The 7,625-nt window shown below is 36.6% G+C and overlaps 1 long non-coding RNA gene across 1 annotated transcript; it reads left to right on the forward strand.

The window, feature by feature from the left end:
- The first annotated feature begins 407 nt into the window (after positions 1-407).
- LOC124402463 lies at positions 408-4,336 on the forward strand. Its single transcript, XR_006928734.1, has 3 exons — positions 408-483; positions 2,490-2,596; positions 3,737-4,336. It is a non-coding gene; the product is annotated as an uncharacterized LOC124402463 (long non-coding RNA).
- The last annotated feature ends 3,289 nt before the right edge of the window (positions 4,337-7,625 follow it).

The raw sequence follows: 7,625 nt of genomic DNA on the forward strand, positions 1-7,625 counted from the left end.
TTAGTTGATGCGATGTATTTTTGTTTTATGCAGCATTATTAAGGATGTGTTGGTGTTACACAGTTGCAAATGCTGTTTGTCTTATAAGGATTCCCTCAGAAAATACAGTTTTCTTTTTTAATGAATAACTGTTTCTTCTTCTTGTCCACAGTGGACTCAACATTGCAATTTCTGAACAATTTGCACATTAACATTAGCATAAATATTTACACTTAACCCTGTCTCCATTTGGTTTCTCGGAATTTAATTAATTTGTTATTGCTTTATAATATACCTTTAAAAACATAAACATTTACAGAATACAAGATGTGAGTAAAGCAATAATAAGTTAAAGATTTACAAATTTAGTCAAATTTGTGATTTGTATGAGGTTTATGAGCCCAGTTATTTTGTTTTTATCTTCATTTAGGATTTCTGGCATTGAAGAGGCACTAAAGTTGGATGTGGAAAAGCATTTAGATCTCTCTGGTGTTCCCTTCGAAGGTCAGTGGCATCATTTTCAGATATATAAAATATCCATGTAGACAGTAATCCACAAGCAGTCATCATTTATTCTAGAGTTCATCTGTTGCCAGTAACATATTGTGTAGAAGAATCATTAAATAATTTTAGCAAAAGTAAAAAAACCCTCATTTTAAAATAAATAAACTTTAGTGTACTTTGAGCTTAAGCCCTGTTTTAACAAGAGTATTGTTAGAATAAGCGTAACTATTTAGATGCCTAGACCTGACTTGGAAACATGGCAAGATTTAAGAGATCTAACATTTAGTGCTCTTCAGTGCCAACCGTGTATCAAATTAAAATGGCACAACTTTTAGTCTAAGATTGATTACCAGTGACTGACCATAATGTTCTTTTTAAAGAAAGATAATATGTTTTGGCAGTTGCTTACTAGGCAGTGAAATTTAGAAGTGATTAGTTCATAAAGTGAAATGATGAAACAAAATATTACAAGCAGAAAGTTCATATTAGGAATAAATTCAAATTTAGAAACCTGTTAGGGGTCTAGTGTGGCCTCAAGAATTTTGTGTACTTCAGATTGCAGTATAAATAAGTTTATTTACGCTACAGAAGAGTTCCCAGCTGCAGTGATCTTGGAAGTAAGTGTCTCTGTTAATTTCAGTCCAGTATAACTATCTAAAAGTACGCGTTCAAGTTGTACGATTAAAATGTTGTAATTGCTGTGCTTTATGTAATTGGTTTATATAAAAAGCTCATGGCTTGTGTTTGTTTTTATCTTAATTACATTTTTATGCAGTTTACTCACAGTTTTCTCTGTTCATTTAAACCTGAGTCATTATACTGCTGTGACTGATTGACTGAAGGGGTACAAAAATCAAGTATAATTGTGACTATTTTATGGGACCAGAAATGAGGCAGTTTTGGGGCAACTCAAAAATGGATCTTCATTTGTGTTCACTTATTATGCTACTTTTGCTTTCAGCAATTGTATTTTTATGCACACACGTGCCTCTGTGCTGCTCAGCCCTGAGACAGACATAATTTTACGTAGGTGAGAATCATCACATGCCTCCTCCCTATTCACAGCTGATGCTCGACCATGCTTCTGGCTGCCACATATCCTCGCCCCCCCTCAGTCTGCAATACTATAGGGAGAAAAAATTCAGGAGAATGCAACAGCAGAACCTCACATAAAAGACTTTTACCTGACAGAAATCTTCTCGTTAGCCTGCCTTAGGAAACACCTCTTCCTTTTACATTTTAAATCCCACTATAGCTGATGTAAATTTGGGGGTGCACCTACCCATGGCCCAAGTGGAAGTAATTTTAGGGTGGCCATCAAATATTCACCAGTTGACTTTTGACCACTTTAGTTTAAAGTCCTGCAGCACTCAGAAATCAAGGATATAACCTATACTTTATCAAAAAGTATAGGTATTAGGGGTTGGAGGTATATTGGTACGTGACTGCAGGTATTATGTTGTGCCATGATATGGATTTTGCTATATCGTTGACAACATTAAATATTCATTAATTAAAATTTTACTTTTATATAATTTTGTTCAATTTGGTAAAAATTTTAATACTGCAAGTCGAGGCTGAACATTCAAGTTTTTGTCCTCTACTGTGTCTAATAACAGGCACCTTATAACAGGCATTAGTAATCAAACACAGAGAGGATAATAACAGTCCAATTTAATAGAGCACAAACCGCCTACTGAAATATTGGTTAAAAGAATCACAGCTGGGGATCTCGTATTTTAGCTTCAGAGTTTAAATCAACTTTCTGAAACCTTCCTTTTCCACACTTTGAATGGGTTCCATGTCCTTCGATATATGATGTGTTGTTGCACTTATATCTTTTCTTTTTGCTCGTCTTTGGGAATATCTATTGCATGCATTCGGGTGCATTATTCATATTTACCGACATGCATGTTTTTATGTGGTTAAAGAGATTGCTGGTGTTTCCACCTCTTGCTGCAACAACACAGTGTAAATTTATTGTACTGTTTTTTGGTCCTTGTCAGAGATTCTGAACCCAGGCCAGTTCCATATGAGAGAGGAACAAGCATGCACAGGCAACTGCAGTTTTCGAACTTGTGAGATTTAACGATAGGCATGGCAAGTGGAAAAGGTGAGTGAACACACAGAAATTCATGTTGAAGAGCATGATGAAGAATTGGTTCAAATTAAGATGGCCTCCTCTGTCTTACTCTAAGTAGAATCTGTATAGTGAAATTTATATTGTGCTTAATCTTTTTACTTTTTTAGCTTGTTGTTTTGAACATTGATGCATTGCTCATCACTGTCTCTTTAACTTGTACCAAAATAATTTTTTGCTGCACTTCAGAAATCAGAATCAGAAATAGATTTATTACCAAGTATTTTACACACACTGTTTTTGTGCCTGGCTGTTCTGGGGCTAATCCGGCCAACAACATTGAGGTGACGTCACGACCAGGAAGCTACAAAACTTGCATGCGGTGAAGCTGATGCTAGCTTCTAAAATGAGAAGGAAGCGTGGCAGGGATGCAGGGAGTATGGCTTGGAGATGCAGCATCTTGTTCTCTCAGGGATATAGGGTTATATACATAACATAGAGACGTCCCCTTTAGGCAACTCGAGCTGCGTCAACAACGCTTTGGGAACGAGTGTCCAATCATGCCCTGCTTAGTGTGTATGGGCACAGTTAGAGTGCTTGACAGAAGAGCCGGGAGTAGCTCTAAGGTCTAGGTTATAGAAACTGACGAAGAACCTGCAAATGTCCTGGAGTGGGACTCCAGCGGACCAAGACGAACAGGCCTCCACACTTCGAATGGAGTGAGCCTTGACCACGAAGGGAGCGGGGAGACCAGCGGACTCATAAGAAGAGGATATGGCATCCACAATCCACCTACTTAGAGTATGCTTGTTGGCAGGGAGCCCTATTATATAGGGACTGTAGCAGACAAACAGCTGCTCTGACTTCCTCCACAGTTCTGTCCTGTGGACCAGTGTATCTTCCTCCTGGTCAGGGGCTAATTGACAGCATGACAGGTCGTGGGGGAACCAAGGGCACCTTAGGTACATACCCTGGTCTGGGGTACAGAACGGCACTGGCATGCGGTTACAATGCGATCAGTTGATTTCCTTGACAGCTGACTGAGCATGCTTCTCTCCTGTATCCGTTGCTGTCAGTATCCGTAATAAAATGGGGCAGGAAGGACACACAGTCGGAAGTCTTGATTGCTTTTCTTACTCATATTATATATATTTTTGTCTTTCTCTCATGCAGATCACACACAGATCTCACACATTGCGCTTCCTGAACAAACAGAAGCTAGTGTCAGCTCCACCACATGCACATTTTTGTTGCTTCCTGGTTGTGATGTCATCCCGCCGGTATCGTTGTGTTTCTCCATTGGCTGGATTACACACAAGATTCAGAGCATGGACAAAGAGATCCCAAAGCGTTGTTGACACAGCTTGAGTTCCTAAAAGGTAACCATACTGACGCTGAGTTGTTGGCTGAAAACTGTGTTTTCAGCTTTACAGAGTAGGTTTTTTTGCCAAACTGATCTCCTTTGTTAGTTTTATCCCCATTTCTGTAAGCAACCTCTTTGGCATAACCAAGCTGTTTGAGGTTCCCAGTAAACCACGGTTTATCATTATTGAATGATAAGAATGACCTGGTCTGCTTTATTAGTCCATCTTTTAATAGTCCTTAGTACAGGTTTAGCTGATTTTAGTTTCTGCCTGTAGGTTGGTATGAGATTAACCAGAGAGCCTTAAAGCTGCTCATGGGACAGAGTGATATGCATCCTTTATTTGGGTGTAACAGTGATCCAAGATATAACTGTCTCTGGTGGGACATGTAATGTGCTGTCTGTATTTTGTATTTTGTATTTATATATTGAATTAGAATGTCATGGAAAAGTTTTTATTTTTTTTTATTTCAGTAATTCAACTCAAACTCGTGTATTAAATAAATTCCAAGCACACAGATGGAAGGAGTTTAAGTCTTCGATTTTTTTAATTGTTTGGCCTTTTGGAAAGTATATTGATTTACTGTATATCTACTCAAAACTTTGTAGCGGCTACTTTTGCTTTAATTACTGCCCCAATTGGGCATGGAGGTGATCAGTCTGTGGCACTGCTGAGGTGGTATGGAAGTCCAGGTTTCTTTGACAGTGGCCTTCAGCTCATCTGCACTTTTTGTCTCTTGTTTCTCATGTTCCTCTTGACAGTATTACAGAGACTCTTCATGGGGTTCAGGTCTGGTGAGTTTGCTGGAAATGAACTTTTTCCATGACATTCTAATTTATTGAGATTTGTTTTGAAATATCAGGTACAGCATGATAGTGTTGGATGTGCTATAATTCCTCTTGAAAATTAAGTCTATTGTTAGACTGGTTACCAGACTACTAAAATATGTACTATACATATATAGCAACTGTAAATTCCTTTTTTCGTATAATTATAATGTAGAAAAGTAAATCAAGAAGGTCATCAGGATCATTTACCAAGCAGTGACATAATGGCATGTTTCAGAGCCGACCTAAGTAACCTTGTGCAGCATTTCCACATGCTGTCTGGCATCAAGCAGCTCCTGTTTGGCCTCATTTCCTCAGTCTCTGCCAGCATTGGGTTATTCCTGTTCTCCACTCTGACAATCCAGAGATCTTTTATATCTTGAGGATCAGTTGAAGGTCATAATGTCAGAGTCGCCATTGTTGATGGATAATTGAATCATTCTCATTCACACTATAAATCCAAAACAACTAATATGAAGTGATTTGTAAATTTATTAAACGACCTTTTCTTAAGTTTAGACAAGTATGAGGTAATTAAGTAATCCTAAGTGACATGTTCCTGTAACGGCTAAAGAAACATAAAAATTTTGTTACATCATGCATGATTAAATGTGTCTAATGTGAATATATTTCCATTTTATTTGATACATTTTGCCATTCTCATATAAATCTGCATATACACAAACAAAATTTCAATCCAGTTGCTGGGGCAGAAATGCAAAGCATAAAATTATTGTTTTTATTCATGCAATTTATTTTTATTATTATTATTATTACATATGTTAACATAAACAGTTTACATTTTTAAAAAATTTTAAATAAAATGCCTGCTTGTTTAAATAATATAAAATTAATATTTGATAATATTTAATAAATAAAATAAAATAGAATAAATCAAATTAATGCAATACACTTCATATTATATTGTTTAAATTAAGTAATCAGGTAAATTGGCAGAAATTAAATTGATTAAATAAAATTAAATAAATGGAAAATTTTTATTAAATAGTTTACATCTGTTAGACCCCATTTGGTAATTACAGATGTGTATGTCACATTTAATATTACGGTTAGGGTTACTTATTTTAGCATACTTAAGCAAATGTCTTCATTCCTTCCATCCTTTATTTATTTAATATGCAGAATCAACATCGCTAGTGTTGGCTGCCAGCCACTTCCTGGTTTGTGGCAAACGCTAGCACTATGGATTCTTTAGCATTTTCGTGCATGCGCAAAACAAATCTTACTTCTGGTGTGGAGTGATTAGCCAAAGTGACACTGAACTAACTCTAGTTCCTTTTTTATACACCTGGCATTGTTGTGTATGTTTTCAAGGTTAATAATATTTTTTTAATGCACTGAAAGTGCAAGGCCAAGACTAAACAAACTTGCAGTTCATCACCTAATACATTCCTGAGGGAACTCGGATTGTATTTCCGCACGTAAAAAGGATTGCATTCGGTACATGTGCACCGAAACGCTCCTGATCTTTATTGGAATCAAAATGAAACTTAATATCAATAATACTATGCCATTAGTAGGTAGTAGTTTCTGCTTAGAATTAACAGGCTTTGTTATTTATAAACATCTTAAAGGAAGTAAAAGTTTAATTCTGTATAGATTTTCATTTTCTTTTTTCTCATTTTGATACTTTGCTAAATATGTTTTACAGATAAAAGTCTTGCATTTTTATGTGGATAATGCCTCTAGCCTGTATTTGGGGATTTGGGCATGTGGTCTCTCGGACTAGGTACCTAACTGTTCCACACTTTTAAGGTCTCTCCTCATATGTGTAATTAGTTTCTAACTCCATACTCTGTCTTGTATTCCCTAAGACATTAAAAGATGTTTATTTTAATCACACTCTATCAAAGCTGCTATTACGTTGTTGTGGCTTTGTGATTAATGTTACAGTAAAACCCCGTTGTACAAGCAACCTATAGTACGAGCAAATTTCGAAGGCACGAGCAAACTCGCGCTGCCGGTTCCCCGTTTTTAGCGAAGGGTAGCATCAGTCGCTTAATTGATGACGTGTTGCTCAGTCACTGTCGTTGTTCAGTGCAGCAAAAACTTAACTTTTTTTAGTTTTATATTTTTATTTCACTAGAAATCTTGAAAAATGTCTCCAAGAAAGTCAGTGATGGTGCTGTGAAAACTAACGTAAATAGAATTACCATGGAAACCGAGGAGGTTCTGAGCGTGGTGTGCGTCTCACACTCGCAATTAACTAGTACCACATGGGTAAGTGTTAAATTATGTTTACATTATGGTAATTTGCTGTGTATTTGTTTGATAAAATAGGCTACAAATACTTTTTAAGTGCAGAAATAAGCGATGGAATGAGATCTCAGAATGGATTAAATCACTTTCACATTGATTCTTATTGGGAAATTCGTTCGAACATACAAGCAAATGGACCTACGAGCAATTTTCAAGAATGAATTATGCTCGTACAACGGGGTTTTACTGTATTGTAAAGTAATCCTCAACTCCACTTTATGACCCTGGACTCTCCTGAGCAGGTTTTCCACAAAAGATACTTTAGTACATTCAGCTGTAAATTCCCGTCCAGCATGATGCTCTCATCACCCAGTTCACAGTAGAAATGGGATTGACCAGGTTGATGAGCTGCGGCTAATTTCTTTTTATATAAGCTTCAGCATTCAGGAGTTCAGTCTTGGTTTCATTTTATCATGGATTTTAGTTTATTGTAAACTGAATTTTAGGCTGTGGCCACCAGTTCCTTCGAAATGAGCAGTTGATTTAGAAACATGACTGAGTCACATGACCTGAGTTTTATATAAGTGGAAGTTTGTGTTTAAAAATTATGAATGGTTTTGGAACTGAATAAAGCAGCTGATATCAAGTATA

Source organism: Silurus meridionalis, chromosome 19 (genome assembly GCF_014805685.1).
Source record: "Silurus meridionalis isolate SWU-2019-XX chromosome 19, ASM1480568v1, whole genome shotgun sequence".
Lineage (NCBI taxonomy): Eukaryota > Metazoa > Chordata > Actinopteri > Siluriformes > Siluridae > Silurus > Silurus meridionalis.